General features: G+C 47.9%; 1 pseudogene; it reads left to right on the top strand.

The window, feature by feature from the left end:
* Window positions 1–3,122: 3,122 nt before the first annotated feature.
* Window positions 3,123–27,419, top strand: part of LOC141073100 (uncharacterized) — a 96,797-nt pseudogene continuing 72,500 nt past the window's right edge.

Here is a 27,419-nt window from a genome sequence, read left to right as displayed (position 1 = left end):
TGATTGCAGAGAGACCGAGAGCTGCCGGGAGGTGAGAGCCCTGACTGACGGTACAGAAACCGAGAGCTGCCGGGAGATGAGAGCTGCGACTGACGGTAGAGAAACCGAGAGCTGCCGGGAGGTGAGAGCCGCGACTGACTGCAGAGACCGAGGGCTCTCGGGAGGTGAGAGCTGCGACTGACAGCAGAGAGACCGAGGGCTGCCGGGAAGTGAGAGCCGCGACTGACAGCAGAGAGACTGAGAGCCACTGCCCCTCATACCTCTCAGGCATCGGGAAGCCCCGCAGTGGCCATAACCCCTCCCCCTAATCGCTATATCCCATCAGGTGGCTGTAATTAGCATAGGAGTCTCCTCCCTCTGATTATCTTACACTCATCCCATACTCCTCACTGGGCCCCATCCCCTCAACTTACCTCCTAGCCCCCTGTCTTGGAACAAACCTTCCCCCATCTTGTCCCCCCACTGGCACCGTCCCTGTAGCCCCCTCTTCTTCGCTCTCACTTTCTCACTCCTATAGGTTTTACTATATATAGCGCCCCCATAGTCACTGCAAACCTGGATATGTCTTCAAAAATATCAATTTTGTAAAATTCCTTGAAAAAATGAGAAAAGTTAAAAATTCCTGCTGCACTTTTAATCTCCTAAAATGCAAAATAAAATATGACTGAACACAAAACCTATCGGCCTAACTTTACCATTATCATCTATAATATAACACTGTAAGCGTCACTCTGTCAGAAGCCTTTATAGACTGCGCAAGCGCGACGAGCCTGCGCAGTCTGGCTCCAGACAAAAGAAGGCACCCAGCAGTACAGGGAGTGTTTATGGTGCTGGAAATCGCGATAGACACTGAATGCATACCGTGATCTCCCGCGCCATACTTACATACTTACCTGACCGGGAGGAGCGTTGCTGCAGCGCTTCTCTTGTCACTGGAGACCGGGGCAGGAGTGTGCGTCAGAATCGCACATAGCGCTATCCGGTGCCATTTTACTGAAGACACATTTGCAGTGTGTCTTCAGCATTATGGCGCCGGACAGCGCGGTATGGGCATGCGCGTACTCCGGCACCACACTCCTCCCCCGGCCTCCGGCAGAACAGGGAAGAAAGGTGAGTATAAATGTTTTTTTTTTTTGTATGTGTGCAGTTTAATAGGGGTGAGGGGGACCATGCATACCAGGAAAGGGGGGTGAGGGGGACAATGCATATCAGGATAGGGGGGGTGAGGGGGACAATGCATATCAGGATAGGGGGGTGAGGGGGACCATGCATACCAGGATAGGGGGGTGAGGGGGACCATGCATACCAGGAAAGGGGGGTGAGGGGGACCATGCATACCAGGAAAGGGGGGTGAGGGGGACCATGCATACCAGGAAAGGGGGGTGAGGGGGACCATGCATACCAGGACTGGGGGGGTGAGGGGGACCATGCATACCAGGAAAGGGGGGTGAGGGGGACAATGCATATCAGGATAGGGGGGGTGAGGGGACCATGCATACCAGGAAAGGGGGGTGAGGGGGACCATGCATATCAGGATTGGGGGGGTGAGGGGGACCATGCATACCAGGAAAGGGGGGTGAGGGGGACCATGCATACCAGGATTGGGGGGGTGAGGGGGACCATGCATACCAGGAAAGGGGGGTGAGGGGGACAATGCATATCAGGATAGGGGGGGTGAGGGGACCATGCATACCAGGAAAGGGGGGTGAGAGGACCATGCATATCAGGATTGGGGGGGTGAGGGGGACCATGCATACCAGGATAGGGGGGTGAGGGGGACCATGCATAGGATTGGGGGGTGAGGGGGACCATGCATACCAGGGAAGGGGGTGAGGGGGGACCATGCATATCAGGATAGGGGGGTGGGGGGAGAATGCATACCAGGATAGGGGGGTGAGGGGGACCATGCATACCAGGATAGGGGGGTGAGGGGGACCATGCATACCAGGATTGGGGGGTGAGGGGGACCATGCATACCAGGATTGGGGGGTGAGGGGGACCATGCATACCAGGATTGGGGGTGAGGGGAGCGTACCAGGATTGGGGGGTGAGGGGTACCATACATACCAGGATTGGGGGGGGTGAGGGGACCATACATACCAGGATTGGGGGGTGAGGGGACCATACATTCCAGGATAGGGGGATGAGGGGTACCATACATACCAGGATAGGGGGTGAGGGGACCATGCATACCAGGATAGGGGGGGGGGGAGGGGACCATACATACCAGGATAGGGGGTGAGGGGACCATGCATACCAGGATAGGGGGGTGAGGGGGCCATGCATACCAGGATTGGGGGGTGAGGGGGACCATGCATACCAGGATTGGGGGGTGAGGGAACCATGCATACCAGGATAGGCGGGTGGGGGGAGCGTACCAGGATTGGGGGGTGAGGGGACCATGCATACCAGGATAGGGGGTGAGGGGACCATGCATACCAGGATAGGGGGGTGAGGGGGCCATGCATACCAGGATTGGGGGGTGAGGGGGACCATGCATACCAGGATTGGGGGGTGAGGGAACCATGCATACCAGGATTGGGGGGTGGGGGGAGCGTACCAGGATTGAGGGGTGAGGGGACCATACATTCCAGGATTGGGGGGTGAGGGGGACCATGCATACCAGGATTGGGTGGGAGAGGGGAATATGCATACCAGGATTGGGGGGTGGGGGGACCCTAACAGGATAGGGGGTGAGGGGACCATGCATACCTGGATAGGGAGGTGAGGGGACCATACATTCAAGGATAGAGGGGTGAGGGGACCATAGATACCAGGATAGGGGGTGAGGGGACCATCCATACTAGGAAAGGGGGTGAGGGGACCATACATACCAGGATTGGGGGGTGAGGGGACCATGTATTCCAGGATTGGGGGATGAGGGGTACCATACATACCAGGATAGGGGGTGAGGGGACCATGCATACCAGGATAGGGGGTGAGGGGACCATGCATACCAGGATAGGGGGTGAGGGGACCATGCATACCAGGATAGGGGGTGAGGGGACCATGCATACCTGGATAGGGGGTGAGGGGACCATCCATACCAGGAAAGGGGGTGAGGGGACCATACATACCAGGATTGGGGGGGGGGGGGGCATGCATTCCAGGATGGGAGACCATATACCAATACAAATGCTTGCCACCCAGGCGTAGAGCTGGTTCAGTAGCTAGTAAAGTATAATGTGCCATGAAAAAACAGTCTGCGAATCACTGGGAATTGCAGAAGCTGCAGAGTTATTAACAAATAAAGTGACACTAGTCAGACTTTAAAAATTTTGCCCTGTCGCTGGGGTGTGGGGGGGGGGAGTAGGTTAACCCCTTATCGGCCCCCTTCTCCACCCTATTTTTCTTCCTGTGGCTTCTTGCCCCTCTTCCTTGGCTGTGTCTTCTGGGTGTGGTGATTTTCTTGCCCCCTTTTGTAGATGTTACTCTACGGAGACCCGGATGCGATGGAGGATGGGCTTTTGCTGAATGGTCTGCTGGACGTTAACTTCCCACGAGTCTTTGCAGACAGTGATCAGGAGGTGGAGGGAAGGGGCCCTCTGGATGTCGAGGTGAGGAGGGTCCTGTCTCTGTGCATTGTCCTTTCTTACCCTGCTCCGTGCTATATGTCGGCGTGCCTGTGCCGGGGAAGGCATGTGTGCGTCAGGTGTGCCGTCAAAGGTATCTGAGCGGACAGCGACCAGGAAGTGGGGGGATGGGGCCCTCTGGATGCCGAGTTGAGGGGGGTCCTGTTACTGTGCATTGTCCTTTCTAATCCTTCTTTGCGCTATATGTTGGGGTGCCGAGGAGGCGTCTCTACGCTGCATGTGGCAGAGTAAGAAGCCATTGTGTGCGTGTTAGGCCATGTGCACACGATGCATTTTTCCTGCAGATCCGCAGCGGATTCTACCGCGCAGAATCGCTGCGGATCCGTAGTGTGATTTACAGTACAATGTAAATGTATGAAAAAAAAAAACGCTGTGCAGACGCTGCGGTTTTTTCCGCGCGGTTTTCCTGCTGTACAAAATCCGCAGCATGTTACTTCTTTTGTGCGGTTTTCCACCTCCCCTGTCTCCAAAACCGCAAGAAAACCGCGCAAAAAATGGAAGAAATCCGCATGAAAAATGCAAGTCATTTGACCTGCGGATTTCTTCAATTCTGCGTGGAAAAATCTGCAGGACCAAAAACACTGTGTGCACTTAGCCTGAGGGAGGCCCTCTACAGTGTGTGACGGAGTAGGAAGCTGTCTGAACTGTGCATGCCAGAATGGAGCAGGGCGGCGCTGTGCGTGTCAGAGTGGAGAGGCTATGGAGATTTTCACTAAGTACCTGCGGTCATATCCCAGGTGTCGAGTGACACAGAGGTGAGCCCGGGCCGCTGCTTGATTGAGCTCTTCGAACATAGGCTTGCATGAAGGTCCGAGTTCATCCCTGGCCAGTGACTGTGGAATATCAGAAGGGCTGTTAGCAGTTCCATCTCCTGGTGTTTGGGAGCCAAGTCCACCGGGCCGCCCCAACATTGTACAGACCGAATACAACTGCTCCATGCTACCGGAGATCAATCTGGATGCCCTGCAGAACGTGAGGTCGGAAACCTGTGATGGTGACGTGTTCATAGATCTGGGTATGTTCTCATTTAATATACGACACATGGAGTCTTCTGGATCCATCTGTAACTTCCCATCATATGTTGTCCACTTAACCATTTTTCTCTTGCTATCCTGATATTCTTCCCTCAGATATTCTCACCATCTGCTGATATCTGACTTTTCCTCTCCTGATCTCCTTCCCTCAATGTTCTCACCATCTGCTGATATTTGACCTTTTCTCTCCTTATATCTTTCCCTCAGATGTTCTTACCATCTGCTGATATCTGACCTGTCCTCTCCCTGATCTCCTTCCCTCAGATGTTCTCACCATCTGCTGATATCTGACCTATCCTCTCCCTGATCTCCTTCCCTCAGATATTCTCACCATCTGCTGATATCTGACCTGTCCTCTCCCTGATCTCCTTCCCTCAGATGTTCTCACCATCTGCTGATATCTGACCTATCCTCTCCCTGATCTCCTTCCCTCAGATATTCTCACTATCTGCTGATATCTGACCTGTCCTCTCCCTGATCTCCTTCCCTCAGATGTTCTCACCATCTGCTGATATCTGACCTGTCCTCTCCCTGATCTCCTTCCCTTAGATGTTCTCACCATCTGCTGATATCTGACCTGTCCTCTTCTGATTTCCTTCCCTCAGATGTTCTCACCATCTGCTGATATCTGACTTGTCCTCTCCCTGATATCCCTCCCTCAGATGTTCTTACCATCTGCTGATATCTGACCTGTCCTCTCCCTGATCTCCTTCCCTTAGATGTTCTCACCATCTGCTGATATCTGACCTGTCCTTCTGATTTCCTTCCCTCAGATGTTCTTACCATCTGCTGATATCTGACCTGTCCTCTCCCTGATCTCCTTCCCTCAGATGTTCTCACCATCTGCTGATATCTGACCTATCCTCTCCCTGATCTCCTTCCCTCAGATATTCTCACTATCTGCTGATATCTGACCTGTCCTCTCACTGATCTCCTTCCCTTAGATGTTCTCACCATCTGCTGATATCTGACCTGTCCTTCTGATTTCCTTCCCTCAGATGTTTTCACCATCTGCTGATATCTGACCTGTCCTCTCCCTGATCTCCTTCCCTCAGATGTTCTCACCATCTGCTGATATCTGACCTATCCTCTCCCTGATCTCCTTCCCTCAGATATTCTCACTATCTGCTGATATCTGACCTGTCCTCTCACTGATCTCCTTCCCTCAGATGTTCTCACCATCTGCTGATATCTGACCTGTCCTCTCCCTGATCTCCTTCCCTCAGATGTTCTCACCATCTGCTGATATCTGACCTGTCCTCTCCCTGATCTCCTTCCCTCAGATGTTCTCACCATCTGCTGATATCTGACCTATCCTCTCCCTGATCTCCTTCCCTCAGATATTCTCACTATCTGCTGATATCTGACCTGTCCTCTCACTGATCTCCTTCCCTTAGATGTTCTCACCATCTGCTGATATCTGACCTGTCCTTCTGATTTCCTTCCCTCAGATGTTTTCACCATCTGCTGATATCTGACCTGTCCTCTCCCTGATCTCCTTCCCTCAGATGTTCTCACCATCTGCTGATATCTGACCTATCCTCTCCCTGATCTCCTTCCCTCAGATGTGAGCCCGGGCCGCTGCTTGATTGAGCTCTTCGAACATAGGCTGCATGAAGGTCCGAGTTCATCCCTGGCCAGTGACTGTGGAATATCAGAAGGGCTGTTAGCAGTTCCATCTCCTGGTGTTTGGGAGCCAAGTCCACCGGGCCGCCCCAACATTGTACAGACCGAATACAACTGCTCCATGCTACCGGAGATCAATCTGGATGCCCTGCAGAACGTGAGGTCGGAAACCTGTGATGGTGACGTGTTCATAGATCTGGGTATGTTCTCATTTAATATACGACACATGGAGTCTTCTGGATCCATCTGTAACTTCCCATCATATGTTGTCCACTTAACCATTTTTCTCTTGCTATCCTGATATTCTTCCCTCAGATATTCTCACCATCTGCTGATATCTGACTTTTCCTCTCCTGATCTCCTTCCCTCAATGTTCTCACCATCTGCTGATATTTGACCTTTTCTCTCCTTATATCTTTCCCTCAGATGTTCTTACCATCTGCTGATATCTGACCTGTCCTCTCCCTGATCTCCTTCCCTCAGATGTTCTCACCATCTGCTGATATCTGACCTATCCTCTCCCTGATCTCCTTCCCTCAGATATTCTCACCATCTGCTGATATCTGACCTATCCTCTCCCTGATCTCCTTCCCTCAGATATTCTCACTATCTGCTGATATCTGACCTGTCCTCTCACTGATCTCCTTCCCTTAGATGTTCTCACCATCTGCTGATATCTGACCTGTCCTTCTGATTTCCTTCCCTCAGATGTTTTCACCATCTGCTGATATCTGACCTGTCCTCTCCCTGATCTCCTTCCCTCAGATGTTCTCACCATCTGCTGATATCTGACCTATCCTCTCCCTGATCTCCTTCCCTCAGATGTTCTCACCATCTGCTGATATCTGACCTGTCCTCTCACTGATCTCCTTCCCTTAGATGTTCTCACCATCTGCTGATATCTGACCTGTCCTTCTGATTTCCTTCCCTCAGATGTTTTCACCATCTGCTGATATCTGACCTGTCCTCTCCCTGATCTCCTTCCCTCAGATGTTCTCACCATCTGCTGATATCTGACCTGTCCTCTCCCTGATCTCCTTCCCTCAGATGTTCTCACCATCTGCTGATATCTGACCTATCCTCTCCCTGATCTCCTTCCCTCAGATGTTCTCACCATCTGCTGATATCTGACCTGTCCTTCTGATTTCCTTCCCTCAGATGTTTTCACCATCTGCTGATATCTGACCTGTCCTCTCACTGATCTCCTTCCCTCAGATGTTCTCACCATCTGCTGATATCTGACCTGTCCTCTCCCTGATCTCCTTCCCTCAGATGTTCTCACCATCTGCTGATATCTGACCTGTCCTCTCCCTGATCTCCTTCCCTCAGATGTTCTCACCATCTGCTGATATCTGACCTATCCTCTCCCTGATCTCCTTCCCTCAGATGTTCTCACCATCTGCTGATATCTGACCTGTCCTCTCACTGATCTCCTTCCCTTAGATGTTCTCACCATCTGCTGATATCTGACCTGTCCTTCTGATTTCCTTCCCTCAGATGTTTTCACCATCTGCTGATATCTGACCTGTCCTCTCCCTGATCTCCTTCCCTCAGATGTTCTCACCATCTGCTGATATCTGACCTATCCTCTCCCTGATCTCCTTCCCTCAGATATTCTCACTATCTGCTGATATCTGACCTGTCCTCTCCCTGATCTCCTTCCCTTAGATGTTCTCACCATCTGCTGATATCTGACCTGTCCTCTCACTGATCTCCTTCCCTTAGATGTTCTCACCATCTGCTGATATCTGACCTGTCCTTCTGATTTCCTTCCCTCAGATGTTTTCACCATCTGCTGATATCTGACCTGTCCTCTCCCTGATCTCCTTCCCTCAGATGTTCTCACCATCTGCTGATATCTGACCTATCCTCTCCCTGATCTCCTTCCCTCAGATATTCTCAGTATCTGCTGATATCTGACCTGTCCTCTCCCTGATCTCCTTCCCTTAGATGTTCTCACCATCTGCTGATATCTGACCTGTCCTCTCCCTGATCTCCTTCCCTCAGATATTCTCACTATCTGCTGATATCTGACCTGTCCTCTCCCTGATCTCCTTCCCTTAGATGTTCTCACCATCTGCTGATATCTGACCTGTCCTTCTGATTTCCTTCCCTCAGATGTTTCCACCATCTGCTGATATCTGACCTGTCCTTCTGATTTCCTTCCCTCAGATGTTTTCACCATCTGCTGATATCTGACCTTTCCTTCTGATTTCCTTCCCTCAGATGTTTAAGAGAAAACAAGGGCGGGGGCGCAGACATAGGGCTTCACCTGGTATAAATCAGTTAGAATATAAAAGTATTCTGGAGTACTCACCCTTTATGGGTTGTGTTCAGACACAACCACTCTCAGCGTTTGTTGCAGTCATATAGCTGCTGCAGAGCTCGTGCAGGTGGACAGCGTCCACTAGGTATCATAAGTTGAGGATCCAAGAAAAGCACTTCTGAGCATCCGCGCTGCTTTAGTGATAAGAATTCTTCAGAAATCCATATAAATCTTTCAAGTTCTTTATTATATGTACTACAGAAACTACGCGTTTCGAGGTGACAAACCGCACCTCTTCTTCAGGTTACAGTACAGAGTTGTGATCGGTCTATACAAATGACAGCTTTATATGCTGTGTGGGCGTCACCCCCCGTTATGAGAAAAGGGCGTCAACCTGCACATGCTGCACATAAAGATATTTGAAAAAGACAAGCAAAGTGACATATATATAGAAAAACATATATTCCGGATAGTGATAGTATTGTGTATCCTATTCAGACAATAAATACAATAACATAAACTTTTATAATTGAATAAAAAGAAATATATAAAATATATAGAACACAAAAAAAAGGGAACAAGAGAGGATAAGAACCAGTTTCATTGTGGCGAGTTTGAGACAAATGTCTGGCAGTTTCACCACTGAGCTATCATGAGTGATGAGCTACCGGTGGTGAGGAGTAGTGGAGAGTAATTACTCATGTGATATAACTAGTGAGGATAGAGAGTGCAAAAAGTTTACTTTCACCAATAGTAGTGATAAATGGGAGTGTATAAAAAGAGCTATATTTGGAAAAATTATGTATTTTAAACTGATGAATTTTTTTTTTTTTTTTTTCTTTATGTTGCTATTCACATGGCAGATCTATGAAAGAACTAGAAGCATATTGCCACAATTCCCAGTGTGCAAATATGCGAGTGAAAAATGTAAAACCAAAGTGTTTAATTAAAAATGTGTTTTAAAATTATTTAAAAAATTATTTAAAAATAATTTTGTGGGGAAGTTTTTAAATCCCAAAAACCAACTGAATAAAAGGACTGATACAAATTAAAAACAAATGTATTTAAAAAATGAGAATTAGCGGTGAACCCAACTGTAATATAATTATGTCCACCAGAGGGAGTAGTGCTGAGTGAACTGGAATGACCCAATGGATCCCTGAGGTATATCCCGGCCACGAGCGTAGTAGGGGGAAAAAAAAAAAAAACATTAAGAAATGTATCTCACGTAACATATATTATTTTCTCATAAAACTTCTCAATTCACCAGATAGAATGTGAGGATAATTTAATACACTTTAAAAAATTTTTACAAATAAATTAATATATTAAATATACAGAAAAATATGAAAAACATTCCTCAAGGTAAGGCTTATATAAAAATATCGCATATTTCATTTAAACCTTTTGGATTAATAGTATCAAGTCGGTAAATCCAATAAATTTCTTTTCTACTAAGTTGTAGAAATCTATTTGGAGCATTTTCAGGTATATGGTCAATGGGAAAAATGTTAGAGAAGAAAAATCATTTTTATGATGTAGGGCACAATGTCTAGAAAGTCCATGTTTCATATAGCCAATCCTCACATTGTGCCTGTGAGAGTTCATCCTTTTTCGAAAACACTGAGTAGTTCGTCCCACGTATTGTTTTCCACAAATACATTGTATTAAATATATAATAAAACTTGATTCACAAGTGAGATTGGCTTTAATAGTAAAAGTTTCACCCGTTGATGTTGAATTAAAAAAGGTTTTTTTTATGACCAATGCCCCTACAACACAAACATTTCTTTTTCCCACGTTTATAAATTCCTGGTGGTGCTGTAGTTTTCTTTTTAGTTGTCACAGAGATTTTTTGTCCTCTCAATCTACTCGGAGCCACAAGGTTTCTAATATTGGGTGGTCTCCTGAAGGTAACATCTGGGGTTTTCGGTAGAATGGTTTTTAAGATGGGGTCATTTAAAACCATGATTTCCTTCCATCAGATGTTCTCACCATCTGCTGATATCTGACCTGTCCTCTCCCTGATCTCCTTCCCTCAGATGTTCTCACCATCTGCCGATATCTGACCTGTCCTCTCACTGATCTCCTTCCCTCAGATGTTCTCACCATCTGCCGATATCTGACCTGTCCTCTCACTGATCTCCTTCCCTCAGATGTTCTCACCATCTGCTGATATCTGACTTGTCCTCTCACTGATCTCCTTCCCTCAGATATTCTCACCATCTGCCGATATCTGACCTGTCCTCTCACTGATCTCCTTCCCTCAGATGTTCTCACCATCTGCCGATATCTGACCTGTCCTCTCACTGATCTCCTTCCCTCAGATGTTCTCACCATCGGCTGATATCTGACTTGTCCTCTCACTGATCTCCTTCCCTCAGATATTCTCACCATCTGCCGATATCTGACCTGTCCTCTCACTGATCTCCTTCCCTCAGATGTTCTCACCATCTGCCGATATCTGACCTGTCCTCTCACTGATCTCCTTCCCTCAGATGTTCTCACCATCGGCTGATATCTGACTTGTCCTCTCACTGATCTCCTTCCCTCAGATGTTCTCACCATCTGCTGATATCTGACCTGTCCTCTCACTGATCTCCTTCCCTCAGATGTTCTCACCATCTGCCGATATCTGACCTGTCCTCTCACTGATCTCCTTCCCTCAGATGTTCTCACCATCGGCTGATATCTGACTTGTCCTCTCACTGATCTCCTTCCCTCAGATGTTCTCACCATCTGCCGATATCTGACCTGTCCTCTCACTGATCTCCTTCCCTCAGATGTTCTCACCATCGGCTGATATCTGACTTGTCCTCTCACTGATCTCCTTCCCTCAGATATTCTCACCATCTGCCGATATCTGACCTGTCCTCTCACTGATCTCCTTCCCTCAGATGTTCTCACCATCTGCCGATATCTGACCTGTCCTCTCACTGATCTCCTTCCCTCAGATGTTCTCACCATCGGCTGATATCTGACTTGTCCTCTCACTGATCTCCTTCCCTCAGATGTTCTCACCATCTGCTGATATCTGACCTGTCCTCTCACTGATCTCCTTCCCTCAGATGTTCTCACCATCTGCCGATATCTGACCTGTCCTCTCACTGATCTCCTTCCCTCAGATGTTCTCACCATCGGCTGATATCTGACTTGTCCTCTCACTGATCTCCTTCCCTCAGATGTTCTCACCATCTGCTGATATCTGACCTGTCCTCTCACTGATCTTCTTCCCTCAGATGTTCTCACCATCGGCTGATATCTCACTTGTTCTCTCCTGATCTCCTTCCCTCAGATATTCTCACCATCTGCTGATATCTGACCTGTCCTCTCACTGATCTCCTTCCCTCAGATGTTCTCACCATCTGCCGATATCTGACCTGTCCTCTCACTGATCTCCTTCCCTCAGATATTCTCACCATCTGCTGATATCTGACCTGTCCTCTCACTGATTTCCTTCCCTCAGATGTTCTCACCATCTGCCAATATCTGACCTGTCCTCTCCCTGATCTCCTTCCCTTAGATGTTCTTACCATCTGCTGATATCTGACCTGTCCTCTCACTGATCTCCTTCCCTCAGATGTTCTCACCATCTGCTGATATCTGACCTGTCCTCTCACTGATCTCCTTCCCTCAGATGTTCTCACCATCTGCTGATATCTGACCTGTCCTCTCACTGATCTCCTTCCCTCAGATGTTCTCACCATCTGCTGATATCTGACCTGTCCTCTCACTGATCTCCTTCCCTCAGATGTTCTCACCATCTGCTGATATCTGACCTGTCCTTCTGATTTCCTTCCCTCAGATGTTCTCACCATCTTTCGATTTTCTGACCTGTCCTCTCACTGATCTCCTTCCCTCAGATACTCTCACCATCTGCCGATATCTGACCTGTCCTCTCACTGATCTCCTTCCCGCAGATGTTCTCACCATCGGCTGATATCTGACTTGTCCTCTCACTGATCTCCTTCCCTCAGATGTTCTCACCATCTGCTGATATCTGACCTGTCCTCTCACTGATCTCCTTCCCTCAGATGTTCTCACCATCTGCCGATATCTGACCTGTCCTCTCACTGATCTCCTTCCCTCAGATGTTCTCACCATCGGCTGATATCTGACTTGTCCTCTCACTGATCTCCTTCCCTCAGATGTTCTCACCATCTGCTATCTGACCTGTCCTCTCACTGATCTTCTTCCCTCAGATGTTCTCACCATCGGCTGATATCTCACTTGTTCTCTCCTGATCTCCTTCCCTCAGATATTCTCACCATCTGCTGATATCTGACCTGTCCTCTCACTGATCTCCTTCCCTCAGATGTTCTCACCATCTGCCGATATCTGACCTGTCCTCTCACTGATCTCCTTCCCTCAGATGTTCTCACCATCTGCCGATATCTGACCTGTCCTCTCACTGATCTCCTTCCCTCAGATATTCTCACCATCTGCCGATATCTGACCTGTCCTCTCACTGATCTCCTTCCCTCAGATGTTCTCACCATCGGCTGATATCTGACTTGTCCTCTCACTGATCTCCTTCCCTCAGATGTTCTCACCATCTGCTGATATCTGACCTGTCCTCTCACTGATCTCCTTCCCTCAGATGTTCTCACCATCTGCCGATATCTGACCTGTCCTCTCACTGATCTCCTTCCCTCAGATGTTCTCACCATCGGCTGATATCTGACTTGTCCTCTCACTGATCTCCTTCCCTCAGATGTTCTCACCATCTGCTGATATCTGACCTGTCCTCTCACTGATCTCCTTCCCTCAGATGTTCTCACCATCTGCCGATATCTGACCTGTCCTCTCACTGATCTCCTTCCCTAAGATATTCTCACCATCTGCTGATATCTGACCTGTCCTCTCACTGATTTCCTTCCCTCAGATGTTCTCACCATCTGCCGATATCTGATCTCCTTCCCTTAGATGTTCTTACCATCTGCTGATATCTGACCTGTCCTCTCCCTGATCTCCTTCCCTCAGATGTTCTCACCATCTGCCGATATCTGACCTGTCCTCTCCCTGATCTCCTTCCCTTAGATGTTCTTACCATCTGCTGATATCTGACCTGTCCTCTCACTGATCTCCTTCCCTCAGATGTTCTCACCATCTGCTGATATCTGACCTGTCCTCTCACTGATCTCCTTCCCTCAGATGTTCTCACCATCTGCTGATATCTGACCTGTCCTCTCACTGATCTCCTTCCCTCAGATGTTCTCACCATCTGCTGATATCTGACCTGTCCTCTCACTGATCTCCTTCCCTCAGATGTTCTCACCATCTGCTGATATCTGACCTGTCCTTCTGATTTCCTTCCCTCAGATGTCCTCACCATCTGCCGATATCTGACTTGTCCTCTCACTGATCTCCTTCCCTCAGATGTTCTCACCATCTGCCGATATCTGACCTGTCCTCTCACTGATTTCCTTCCCTCAGATGTTCTCACCATCTGCCGATATCTGACCTGTCCTCTCACTGATCTCCTTCCCTCAGATGTTCTCACCATCTGCCGATATCTGACCTGTCCTCTCACTGATTTCCTTCCCTCAGATGTTCTCACCATCTGCCGATATCTGACCTGTCCTCTCACTGATCTCCTTCCCTCAGATTTTCTCACCATCGGCTGATATCTGACCTGTCCTCTCCCTGATCTCCTTCCCTCAGATGTTCTCACCATCGGCTGATATCTGACCTGTCCTTCTGATTTCCTTCCCTCAGATGTTCTCACCATCTGCTGATATCTGACCTGTCCTCTCCCTGATCTCCTTCCCTCAGATGTTCTCACCATCGGCTGATATCTCACTTGTTCTCTCCTGATCTCCCTCCCTCAGATGTTCTTCACATCTCTTCATATCCATCTTTGTAATGTTTTGTTGTACAGTGATCCTGCTGTCTTGTCTTGGTGCAATGTTGTCTGATTTGTTTCCTGCAGATGTGTGTGTGGAGCAGTCGCATCTGGAGCCGATAGACCAGGATAGTCTTTATATGGAGGAGGAAAAGGATGAGGACCAGTGCCAGATGGATCAGGTGAGCTATGGTGGGCAGCTCTCAGGTCGGATATCCGCTGCATGCTCTGTCCTGTAGGTGATACATCCTGCTCTGCTTGACAGGTTCTGCAGCTGACGGAGGAGGAATCTCGGCTCCTGGGGAAGGAAGGAGTCTCGTTACCTCAGCATCTGCCCCTCACCAAGGTAATGATGGCTGTAACATCTGACTGCTCCATGTGTAGTCAGATGATATCAGCTCTGGTGATGTGAGGCAGGAAATGATTGTCATTGGTTGTCTAGGCGGAGGAGTGTGCTCTGAAACGCGTGCGTAGAAAGATCCGGAACAAGCGATCGGCACAGGAGAGCAGGAAGAAGAAGAAGAAATATGTGGACGAGCTGGAGAACAGGTCAGTGTATGGAATATAAGATTATACTACAGTATCCTCTACGCTATAGTGTCACCTGTATATATATATCTGTCCTATAGGGTCACTGCGGGCTCCCTGTGTAGATCTGTTCTATAGGGTCGCCTATATATATATCTGTTCCATAGGGTCACTGCGGGCTCCCTGTGTGTAGATCTGTCCTATAGGGTCACTGTGGGCTCCCTGTGTATAGATCTGTTCTATAGGGTCACTGCGGGCTCCCTGTGTATAGATCTGTTCTATAGGGTCACTGCGGGCTCCCTGTGTATAGATCTGTTCTATAGGGTCACTGCGGGCTCCCTGTGTATAGATCTGTTCTATAGGGTCACTGCGGGCTCCCTGTGTATAGATCTGTTTTATAGGGTCACTGCGGGATCCCTGTGTATAAATCTGTTCTATAGGGTCACTGCACACTTCTTGTGTATAGATTTGTTCTATAGGGTCACTGCGGGCTCCCTGTGTATAGATCTGTTCTATATTGTCACTGCGGGCTCCCTGTGTATAGGTCTATTCTATAGGGTCACTGCGTGCTCCCTGTGTATATATCTGTTCTATAGGGTCACTGCGGGCTCCCTGTGTATAGATCTGTTCTATAGGGTCACTGTGGGCTCCCTGTGTATAAATCTGTTCTATAGGGTCACTGCGGGCTCCCTGTGTATAGATCTGTTCTATAGGGTCACTGCGGGCTCCCTGTGTATAGATCTGTTTTATAGGGTCACTGCGTGCTCCCTGTGTATAAATCTGTTCTATAGGGTCACTGTGGGCTCCCTGTGTATAGATCTGTTCTATAGGGTCACTGCGGGCTCCCTGTGTATAGATCTGTTCTATATTGTCACTGCGGGCTCCCTGTGTATAGGTCTGTTCTATAGGGTCACTGTGGGCTCCCTGTGTATAGATCTGTTCTATAGGGTCACTGCGGGCATCCTGTGTATAGATCTGTTCTATAGGGTCACTGTGGGCTCCCTGTGTATAGATCTGTTCTATAGGGTCACTGCGGGCTCCCTGTGTATAGATCTGTTTTATAGGGTCACTGCGTGCTCCCTGTGTATAAATCTGTTCTATAGGGTCACTGTGGGCTCCCTGTGTATAGATCTGTTCTATAGGGTCACTGCGGGCTCCCTGTGTATAGATCTGTTCTATATTGTCACTGCGGGCTCCCTGTGTATAGATCTGTTCTATAGGGTCACTGTGGGCTCCCTGTGTATAGATCTGTTCTATAGGGTCACTGCGGGCATCCTGTGTATAGATCTGTTCTATAGGGTCACTGCGGGCATCCTGTGTATAGATCTGTTCTATAGGGTCACTGTGGGCTCACTGTGTATAGATCTGTCCTATAGGATCACTGCGGGCTCACTGTGTATAGATCTGTCCTATAGGGTCACTGTGGGCTCACTGTGTATAGATCTGTTCTATAGGGTCACTGCGGGCATACTGTGTATAGATCTGTTCTATAGGGTCACTGTGGGCTCACTGTGTATAGATCTGTCCTATAGGGTCACTGTGGGCTCACTGTGTATAGATCTGTTCTATAGGGTCACTGCGGGCATCCTGTGTATAGATCTGTTCTATAGGGTCACTGTGGGCTCACTGTGTATAGATCTGTCCTATAGGATCACTGCGGGCTCCCTGTGTATAGATCTGTTCTATATTGTCACTGCGGGCTCCCTGTGTATAGGTCTGTTCTATAGGGTCACTGTGGGCTCACTGTGTATAGATCTGTTCTATAGGGTCACTGCGGGCTCCCTGTGTATATATCTGTCCCGGACCTTCCTCCCCGGACGCTGCTCCTGCCGCTGGCGGGACAATGCTGGATGGTGAGTCTGGCTGGGGGCCTACCTTAGCTCCCCAGCCCGGGATCCGCTCCCCCCGCGTGCCGCATGCTCACCTCTAACCGAGCGGCATGCACCAAAAGTGACGTTCACCGCCGGGGCCGAAGGCGCGACGTCACTTCCACAGTGGAACGCACCGCCATCTTGGCGGGAAATTTGAAGTGGAGGAAAAAAAAAAGACAGGTGGCGCCAGGAACTGAGGGGGAGCGATCTCATCCAATTGGATGAGGTAAGGAAACGCTGGATCTCGGTTCCTATTTAAGGACCCTGATGGAAGACTCCATAAGGTAGGAATAACATCTGCATGATGGATACGTCTTCCCTGAAAGCTGCTTCTGCAGAGCCCAGCACAAACCCTGGCCCAGTGAGTACACTTGGAAAAGGGTATACACCTTTTTGGTTTAGGTCCCATCCTTAGGGTCCCCCCTCCTTTTCTTTCTTTCAGGGAGACAAGGATCCTACACCAAAAACGGAAGAAAAACCTACAAGCCGCAAATGCGCCATCTGTAGGAAAAAACTCCCCTCCGATTATAAAAAAAAACCTTGTGCCAGCAAGGCACGGCAAAAATCGTCCGGGAGGAACAACCGTCCCTGATAGAGGAAGTAAGAGGGATGGTGCGACAGGAGATCCAGTCATCCCTGGCTACCTTTTCTCAATCATTCGGGGGGGCCCTCAACCTCAAGAAAGAGGAAATATGCCCCTGAGGACATCTCAGATTCCGAACCCAAGTCATCGATTTCAGCAGATTGGAGGGAAGAGGGTGAATTAACCCCAACCCAAACAGAAGATGATAAGAAATGGTTCTTTTCCTCAGACGATATGGAGGAACTACTCTCAGCGGTCAGGAACACAATGGGAGTAGAAGAAGATAGACCACCACGCTCGGTGCAGGACGATCTATTTGGTGGCCTGAAGTCTAGGAAGAAGATGGTTTTCCCTATCCATGATAATATCCAGAATCTAATCTTGGAAGAATGGGAATTCTCGGAAAAGAAGCTAAGTATCCCAGGCTGAATGAAGGATTGGTTTCTCCTGGATAAAGAAGCCGCAAAACCTTGGATGGAGGTTCCTAAAGTAGATATCCAGGTAGCCATAGTAGCTAAAAAAACTACGCTACCCTTCGAGGACTCCTCGCAGCTCAAGGATCCGCTTGACCGAATGATGGATAGTCTACTGAGGAAGTCCTGGGAAGCCTCAGCAACTTCCTTAAAAATAAATGTCGTGTCGTCCTGCGTAACTAGAACCCTATACCTCTGGCTTCAGCAACTAGAGGACCATATAAAAAGAGGAACTCCGAGGGAAGATCTTCTAACCTCTCTACCGCTTCTACAGAAGGCAGCAGCCTTTTTAGCGGACTCCTCGGCAGAATCGTTCCATATTGTGGCAAGAACATCCGTACTTTCCAACACCACCCGAAGGGCCTTATGGCTGAAAATGTGGAGTGGAGATATCCTATTATCGAGGTCAAAATTATGCTCTATTCCATTTAAGGGCGAATACGTATTTGGTCCAGCACTGGACGAACTATTAGAGAAGGTGACTGACAAGAAGAAAAATCTTCCCGAGCCAACACCGCACAAGAAAAAGCCCTATCACCCACCCAAGGCTCAGACCCCTCAATACAGTGGTAAAGGAAAAACGGCGAGGGAGCTACTCAATAGGCGGAAGAGGCAGGAATATTTTTCACGACTCCCGCTCAGACAGAGATAAGAAATGACCACAGACTACTTCCCGAGTTGGCAGAAAATAACCACGGATCGAAGAATCCTAGACTCGGTCAGATGGGGAGTAAAAATAGAATTCTCCTCCACCCCTCCTCAAAACCTGGAAGTAACACATCTTCCTTCGGCAAGACTTCAAGTTCTGCATTTGGAACGCCAAAAGATGTTATCATCAGCGGTATTCCCACCAGTCCCAGAACCGTAGCAAGGTCAAGGCCACTACTCCCGGCTGTTCTTAGTAAAAAAAGCCAAGTGGGAAATACCGGGTCATCATCAACCTAAAGAAGCTGAACCAACATGTCCGGTACCAACGCTTCAAGATGGAATCGATAAAAACCACCATCCCATAGATCGGAGAAGACTTTACCATGGCCACCATAGATCTCCATGAGGCCTATTACCACGCACCCATCCATCCATCTCATTGGCGATATCTAAGGTTCGCAGTCACTCTAGACGAAGAAGTGCACCACTTCCAGTTCAGAGTCCTGCCCTTCAGCATATCTTCGGCACCCCGAACATTTACAAAAATAATGGCAGAAGTAGTAGCATTCTTCAGAGTAAAGGACATATGTGTCATCCCTTACCTGGATGACCTCATGGTCATGGCTCCCTCCAACACCACACTAAGACAACACCTGCAATCAGTCCTGCAGACCCTGGCATCCCTGGGCTGGATGGTAAATTGGGAAAAATCAGACCTGAATCCCTCAACCAGGAAGGTCTTTCTAGAGATCCTCCTAGATTCCCAGAACCAAATATCTTTTCTTCCGTCCACCAAGCAGGTAGGCGTGAGGTCAAATGTTCGGACTTTAAAAAGTCAGAAAACAGTGACCATAAGGTTTGCCATGTCAACATTAGGGTCAATGACTTCTTGCATCCAAGCGATCCCCTGGGCCCAGGCCCACTTAAGGATACTCCTGAGAGATATCCTATCCCGCTGGGACAAAGACCCGGAGACCCTCAATACGAGAATCTCCCTACCTCAGCACATAAAGCTGTCTGTCAACTGGTGGCTCAACCAGGGAAACCTAGCAAAAGGGACACCCTGGATACAATATCCCATAACGTCAATCACCACAGACGCCAGCAAACGCGGTTGGGGAGCAATATCGCCTCAGGGAGTCTTCCCAAAGACATGGAAAAACAATCTTCCAATTACAGAGAACTGAGAGCGGTAGAAGAAGCCCTAAAAACAGCAGAAACATCAGTCCAGGGAAGCCATGTCTGGATTTACTCCGACAATATGACCACCGTGGCCCATCTACGTCATCAGGGCAGCACAAAATACGGAAGCCTGCAAAACATGTCAGCATGAATATTCGGCTGGGCAGAACGCCATCTCCAGTCCCTATCAGCTCTCCACCTGAAAGGATCCGACAACATCGAGGCAGACTTCCTAAGCAGGACAGACATAGATCCAGGAGGATGGAACCTCAATATGAGAGTATTCCATGCCATAACCAAAAAATGGGGTCGCCCAGAGGTAGACCTATTTGCGAACCGGGAGAACGCCAAAACAAAGCAGTACTTCTCCATAGGTCCAAACGAGAAACATTCAAGGGTGGATGCCTTCGCTCACCCGTGGAACTCCCATGGATCCCTTTCACACAGACTTAGCAAAGATCCTAGATTTCCTACAAGACGGCTTGTCTAAGGGTCTAAAACCAAGTACCTTGGACCCTCCAAGTATCAGCCCTGAGTTCTTACTTCGACCGAAACCTAGCAGAGCATCGATGGATCAAAAGATTTAGGTCAGCAGCTTCCAGAATCCGTCCAAATAGATCCAGCACGGTCCCTGCTTGGGACTTGAATATAGTACTAAAGGGTCTAACGAGCCCTCCATTTGAACCTATTGACCAGACCCAGATAGATAAACTATCCTGGAAAACAGCACTACTCGTTGCCCTTACAGCGGCAAGAAGGGTGTGCGAAATTCAGGCTCTGTCCATCAGAGAGCCTTATCTAAGAATTCTGGACGATAGACTAATTTTCCGGCTAGACCTCCTTTGTGCCAAAAGTGTCTTCGGATTTCCACAGGTCCCCTGCCCTCATTCTGTGATAACCCGAAGGATGAGAGGGAAGTGGGATTCCATTCTCTGGACGTCCGGCGAGCAGTCTTGGTCTATTTGGAAGAGACAAAACTCTGGAGGAAAGATCGGAATCTTTTTGTTCAGTATGGCGGACCGAACAAAGGGAAAAAAGCGTCCAAAAGCTCCCTAGCTAACTGGATCAAGAAAGCAATCATGGCCGCTTATAAAAATCAGGATCTACTTCCTCCGGTATCCCTGAAAGCCCACTCCACTAGAGCTGTCTCCGTCTCCTGGGCAGAAAAGGCTAATTCATCCATCAAGCAGATCTGCAAGGCCGCGACCTGGTCTTCAGTCCATACCTTCACTAGGCATTATAGATTAGATCTTATGTCAGTATGAGATCTAGCCTTTGGCAGGAAAGTCCTGCAAGCCGTGGTCCCTCCCTAAACCATTATTCTTTGGTATACCTCCTGTATGCTGTCGTGTAGGGGATTAGAGAAAATAGAACTACACTTACTGGTAATTGGGTTTCTAAGACCCTCCACGACAGCACGGGTAATTTGCCCCCTAACAAATTTTGTTCATGTGACTTATATGAATAAACAATATTTGAAGCTTTTACTCTATGTGGTCCTTGGAAAACACTGGGGATTAGAGAAAGGAGAGGGCTATTTAACCTCTTGTTTCCTGTACCTAATTAGGATGGGGAGGCAACCTCCTATGTGCTGTTGTGGAGGGTCTTAGAAACCCAACTACCGGTAAGTGTAGTTCTATTTTCATATAGGGTCACTGCGGGGACTCCCTGTGTATAGATCTGTTCTATAGGGTCACTGCGGGCTCCCTTGTATATATCTTTCCTATAGGGTCACTGCGGGGACTCCCTGTGTATAGATCTGTTCTATACGGTCACTGTTGGCTCCCTTGTATATATCTTTCCTATAGTGTCACTGTGGGGACTCCCTGTGTATAGATCTGTTCTATAGGGTCACTGCGGGCTCCCTGTGTATATATCTGTTCTATAGGGTCACTGCGGCTCGTTGTGTAAATATCTGTTCTATAGGGACACTGCGGGTTCCCTATGTATAGATCTGGTCTATAGGGTCACTGCGGCGTCCCTTGTACAGTGCCTACAAGTAGTATTCAACCCCCTGCAGATTTAGCAGGTTTGATAAGATGCAAATAAGTTAGAGCCTTCAAACTTCACACAAGAGCAGGATTTATTAACAGATGCATAAATCTTACAAACCAAAAAGTTATGTTACTCAGTTAAATTTTAATACATTTTAAACATACAAGTGTGGGTCAATTATTATTATTCAACCCCTAGGTTTAATATTTTGTGGAATAACCCTTGTTTGCAATTACAGCTAATAATCGTCTTTTATAAGACCTGATCAGGCCGGCACAGGTCTCTGGAGTTATCTTGGCCCACTCCTCCATGCAGATCTTCTCCAAGTTATCTAGGTTCTTTGGGTGTCTCATGTGGACTTTAATCTTGAGCTCCTTTCACAAGTTTTCAATTGGGTTAAGGTCAGGAGACTGACTAGGCCACTCCAACACCTTGATTTTTTGCCTCTTGAAGCAGGCCTTGGTTTTCTTGGCTGTGTGCTTTGGGTCATTGTCTTGTTGGAAGATGAAATGACGACCCATCTTAAGATCCTTGATGGAGGAGCGGAGGTTCTTGGCCAAAATCTCCAGGTAGGCCGTGCTATCCATCTTCCCATGGATGCGGACCAGATGGCCAGGCCCCTTGGCTGAGAAACAGCACCACAGCATGATGCTGCCACCACCACTGTAGGGATGGTATTCTTGGGGTCGTATGCAGTGCCATCCAGTCTCCAAACGTCACGTGTGTGGTTGGCACCAAAGATCTCGATCTTGGTCTCATCAGACCAGAGAACCTTGAACCAGTCTGTCTCAGAGTCCTCCAAGTGATCATGAGCAAACTGTAGATGAGCCTTGACATGACGCTTTGAAAGTAAAGGTACCTTACAGGCTCGTCTGGAACGGAGACCATTGCGGTGGAGTACGTTACTTATGGTATTGACTGAAACCAATGTCCCCACTGCCATGAGATCTTCCCGGAACTCCTTCCTTGTTGTCCTTGGGTTAGCCTTGACTCTTCGGACAAGCCTGGCCTCGGCACAGGAGGAAACTTTCAAAGGCTGTCCAGGCCGTGGAAGGCTAACAGTAGTTCCATAAGCCTTCCACTTCCGGATGATGCTCCCAACAGTGGAGACAGATAGGCCCAACTCCTTGGAAAGGGTTTTGTACCCCTTGCCAGCCTTGTGACCCTCCACGATCTTGTCTCTGATGGCCTTGGAATGCTCCTTTGTCTTTCCCATGTTGACCATGTATGAGTGCTGTTCACAAGTTTGGGGAGGGTCTTAAATAGTCAGAAAAGGCTGGAAAAAGAGATAATTAATCCAAACATGTGAAGCTCATTGTTCTTTGTGCCTGAAATACTTCTTAATACTTTAGGGGAACCAAACAGAATTCTGGTGGTTTGAGGGGTTGAATAATAAATGACCCTCTGAATAAACTTTTCACAATTTAAAAAAAAATTAAACAAAGAAATAACATTCTTTTTTGCTGCAGTGCATTTCACACTTCCAGGCTGATCTACAGTCCAAATGTCACAATGCCAAGTTAATTCCGAATGTGTAAACCTGCTAAATCTGCAGGGGGTTGAATACTACTTGTAGGCACTGTATATATCTTTCCTATAGGGTCACAGCGGTGACTCCCTGTGTATAGATTTGTTCTTTAAGGTCACTGCACTTTCCCTGTGTGGATATCTGTTCTGTGGGGTCACTACGCGCTCCCTGTGTATATATCTGTTCTATAGGTTCACTGCGCGCTCCCTGTGTGTATATCTTTCCTCTAGGGTCACTGCAGACTCCCTTGTATATAGATCTGTCCTATACGATCACTGTGGGCTCCCTGTGTATATATCTCTCCTTTAGGGTCACTGCGGGCTCCCTGTGTATATATCTGTCCTATAGGGTCGCTGCGGGCTCCCTGTGTATATATCTATCCTATAGGGTCACTGCGGGCTCCCTGTGTATATATCTGTCCTATAGGGTCACTGCGCGCTCCCTGTGTATATATCTCTCCTTTAGGGTCACTGCGCGCTCGCTGTGTATATATCTGTCCTATAGGGTCGCTGCGGGCTCCCTGTGTATATATCTCTCCTTTAGGGTCGCTGCGGGCTCGCTGTGTATATATCTGTCCTATAGGGTCGCTGCGGGCTCCCTGTGTATATATCTGTCCTATAGGGTCACTGCGCACTCCCTGTGTATATATCTCTCCTTTAGGGTCACTGCGCGCTCGCTGTGTATATATCTGTCCTATAGGGTCACTGCGCGCTCCCTGTGTATATATCTCTCCTTTAGGGTCACTGCGCGCTCGCTGTGTATATATCTGTCCTATAGGGTCGCTGCGGGCTCCCTGTGTATATATCTGTCCTATAGGATCACTGCGCGCTCGCTGTGTATATATCTGTCCTATAGGGTCGCTGCGGGCTCCCTGTGTATCCGGGCTGTGGAGTCGGTAAGCCAAACCTACGACTCCGACTCCTCAATTTCCCTCACACCGACTCCACAACTCCCACATATATTGCTTATTGTGATGAACAGCCCGCTCGCTGTTCCCCACTACGTGAAGAACGGGGGTCCCGCTGCCACCAAAACGCGACGGACAGCAGACCCTGTGTCACCACTATGTCACAATCGCACCACTGACACGGGTTATCAGCGGACGGAGGGACGCGACACATTGCCGGCACACAGCTATCACAGGCACAGTGAGGGCTTATCTTAGTTATCCCACCACTGACACCATGTGACAAAAATATCCAGCAAGCTAATCTCGCTCTAACAATTTGCCGCAGGGGGGTATTTTGGGTGCCCCACCACTGCTATCAATCTTCTACGAACTGCGGGGATTTATGTATATCCCACTTTCTCAGTTCCACTTTGGAACTCGCAGCTCTCCGGCGCCCCCCTTACCCTCAGGTCAGTCAGGGAACTGCACCTAGGATAATTAGTCGCCGGACGGGCTGTTTGTTGTGCACGGGCCGCTAGACTACCGCAGTAAGGGAATTATCAATGCTGTGGCCGCAGCCCCTCATTCAGCAATATAAGACCCTTCTGGACTGCCAGCTAGCCACACAGTCGTGCACGACGCGCTGCCACCAGCCACGCTTCACTTAATTACAGAGTTAATTAAGAGGGTCCGTGACAAACCCCAAATTAGTAGCGATTATCTAAAAGAGGCACTTAGTTCATTTCTTAGAGCACAGAGACAGACAAAATATTAAATCATTTATTTCCCAAATGGGCAGTGGTTATAGATAAAAAGTTGCTATACAATTGAGACATTACGTATGTACAGTTTCAAATATGAAACAAAAGAATGGATGAAAGTAGAAATACACTCACAGTTGTTCATGACTCTTTAGGCAAAACCATGTGGCTGAGTGGGGGAGGGGCGGCAACCAGACATCCCAAGACATTGGGGGTAGGTCTGTTCAGCATCAAAGCTCTGCTCCATCTAAACTGGGATATCATAGGGAATAGCTATTGCTAGGGCCTGTGTGACATCACGGAATGGGCGGTCTAGGAGAGTCCCACCTCTCCCTCTTCAGGCTATGATCTGGCTACAAACTTTAGAATAACTATATCTAAACGATAAAAACCCGTACCGACCCACATGGGGCATCATTGTTTGTGATTCACCGAATAGAATCCGAAAACACCACACATGCTACACTTAGGACCCTCAGTTTGGGAGTACTCCATATCTCAGGTTCTGAGGATCCGAGAACTTTGCAAGAGGTACTGTAGGGAAGCCGGGATCGAGCAGATCGCAGAAATATAATTGTTTTGTCCGTGCTGTGTATGGTTTATTCGGTACAGTCTCTTTAATATCACCCATAGCTGCAATCAAACCTCGTGGTTTTCAGACAAAGATCATCTGCTGCACTTCGCTGTGCAGGGAGGGGGGATGGGATGCATTCCACACTTTGGCTTCCATAGGAAGTAGCTGGATTCAGGTTTCACAGCTTACAGTGTGTGTGTGTAAAGAGGAGGGGGGGGTTTGCAGGTGGTGCTGGAAAGCTGGTAGCCTACATCGTCATAGAATGGATGATTTCTAGAAACATCTTTTACAGACAAAACCTCATACTTCACAGACATTGTATATCACACTTATATTTAAGTGAAAAATTTATTGCAGTACAATGTGAACCTCAGACATTTAATCATTTTTATGATCTAATAATCAAGATATTTAGAACATAATATATATTTATTGGAATACAACTTTAGAACACAAACTGTAATAAACTGTAAATATGTAATACGCTATGTAATATCGATTACATACATACAGTACAGACCAAAAGTTTGGACACACCTTCGCATTCTAAGAGTTTTCTTTATTTTCATGACTATGAAAATTGTAGATTCACTCTGAAGGCATCAAAACTATGACTTAACACATGTGGAATTATATAATTAACAAAAAAGTGTGAAACAACTGAAAATCTGTCTTATGTTCTAGGTTCTTTAAAGTAGCCACCTTTTGCTTTGATTACTGCTTTGCACACTCTTGGCATTCTCTTGATGAGCTTCAAGAGGTAGTCACCGGAAATGGTCTTCCAACAGTCTTGAAGGAGTTCCCAGAGATGCTTAGCACTTGTTGGCCCTTTTGCCTTCACTCTGCGGTCCAGCTCAGCCCAAACCATCTCGATTGGGTTCAGGTCTGGTGACTGTGGAGGCCAGGTCATCTGGCGTAGCACCCCATCACTCTCCTTCTTGGTCAAATAGCCCTTACACAGCCTGGAGGTGTGTTTGAGGTCATTGTCCTGTTGAAAAATATATGATGGTCCAACTAAACGCAAACCGGATGGAATAGCATACCGCTGCAAGATGCTGTGGTAGCCATGCTGGTTCAGTATGCCTTCAATTTTGAATAAATCCGCAACAGTGTCACCAGTAAAGCACCCCCACACCATCACACCACCTCCTCCATGCTTCACGGTGGGAACCAGGCATGTAGAGTCCATCCGTTCACCTTTTCTGCGTCGCACAAAGACACGGTGGTTGGAACCAAAGATCTCAAATTTGGACTCATCAGACCAAAGCACAGATTTCCACTGGTCTATTGTCCATTCCTTGCGTTCTTTAGCCCAAACAAGTCTCTTCTGCTTGTTGCCTGTCCTTAGCAGTGGTTTCCTAGCAGCTATTTTACCATGAAGGCCTGCTGCACAAAGTCTCCTCTAAACAGTTGTTGTAGAGATGTGTCTGCTGCTAGAACTCTGTGTGGCGTTGACCTGGTCTCTAATCTGAGCTGCTGTTAACCTGCGATTTCTGAGGCTGGTGACCCGGATGAACTTATCCTCCGCAGCAGAGGTGACTCTTGGTCTTCCTTTCCTGGGGCGGTCCTCATGTGAGCCAGTTTCTTTGTAGCGCTTGATGGTTTTTGCCACTGCACTTGGGGACACTTTCAAAGTTTTCCCAATTTTGCGGACTGACTGACCTTCAATTCTTAAAGTAATGATGGCCACTCGTTTTTCTTTACTTAGCTGCTTTTTTCTTGCCATAATACAAATTCTAACAGTCTATTCAGTAGGACTATCAGCTGTGTATCCACCAGACTTCTGCACAACACAACTGATGGTCCCAACCTCATTTATAAGGCAAGAAATCCCACTTATTAAACCTGACAGGGCACACAAGCTCAGCAACAGAATGCCAAGAGAGTGCAAAGCAGTAATCCAAGCAAAAGGTGGCTACTTTGAAGAACCTAGAATATAAGACATATTTTCAGTTGTTTCACACTTTCTTGTTAATTACATAATTCCACATGTGGTAATTCATAGTTTTGATGCCTTCAGAGT

This window comes from Dendrobates tinctorius, unplaced genomic scaffold (assembly GCF_039654945.1).
Source record: "Dendrobates tinctorius isolate UK_male_01 unplaced genomic scaffold, ASM3965494v1 ptg000296l, whole genome shotgun sequence".
NCBI lineage: Eukaryota > Metazoa > Chordata > Amphibia > Anura > Dendrobatidae > Dendrobates > Dendrobates tinctorius.
Note: the sequence above shows the minus strand (reverse complement) of the source record. Positions and strands in the feature narration are given on the sequence as shown.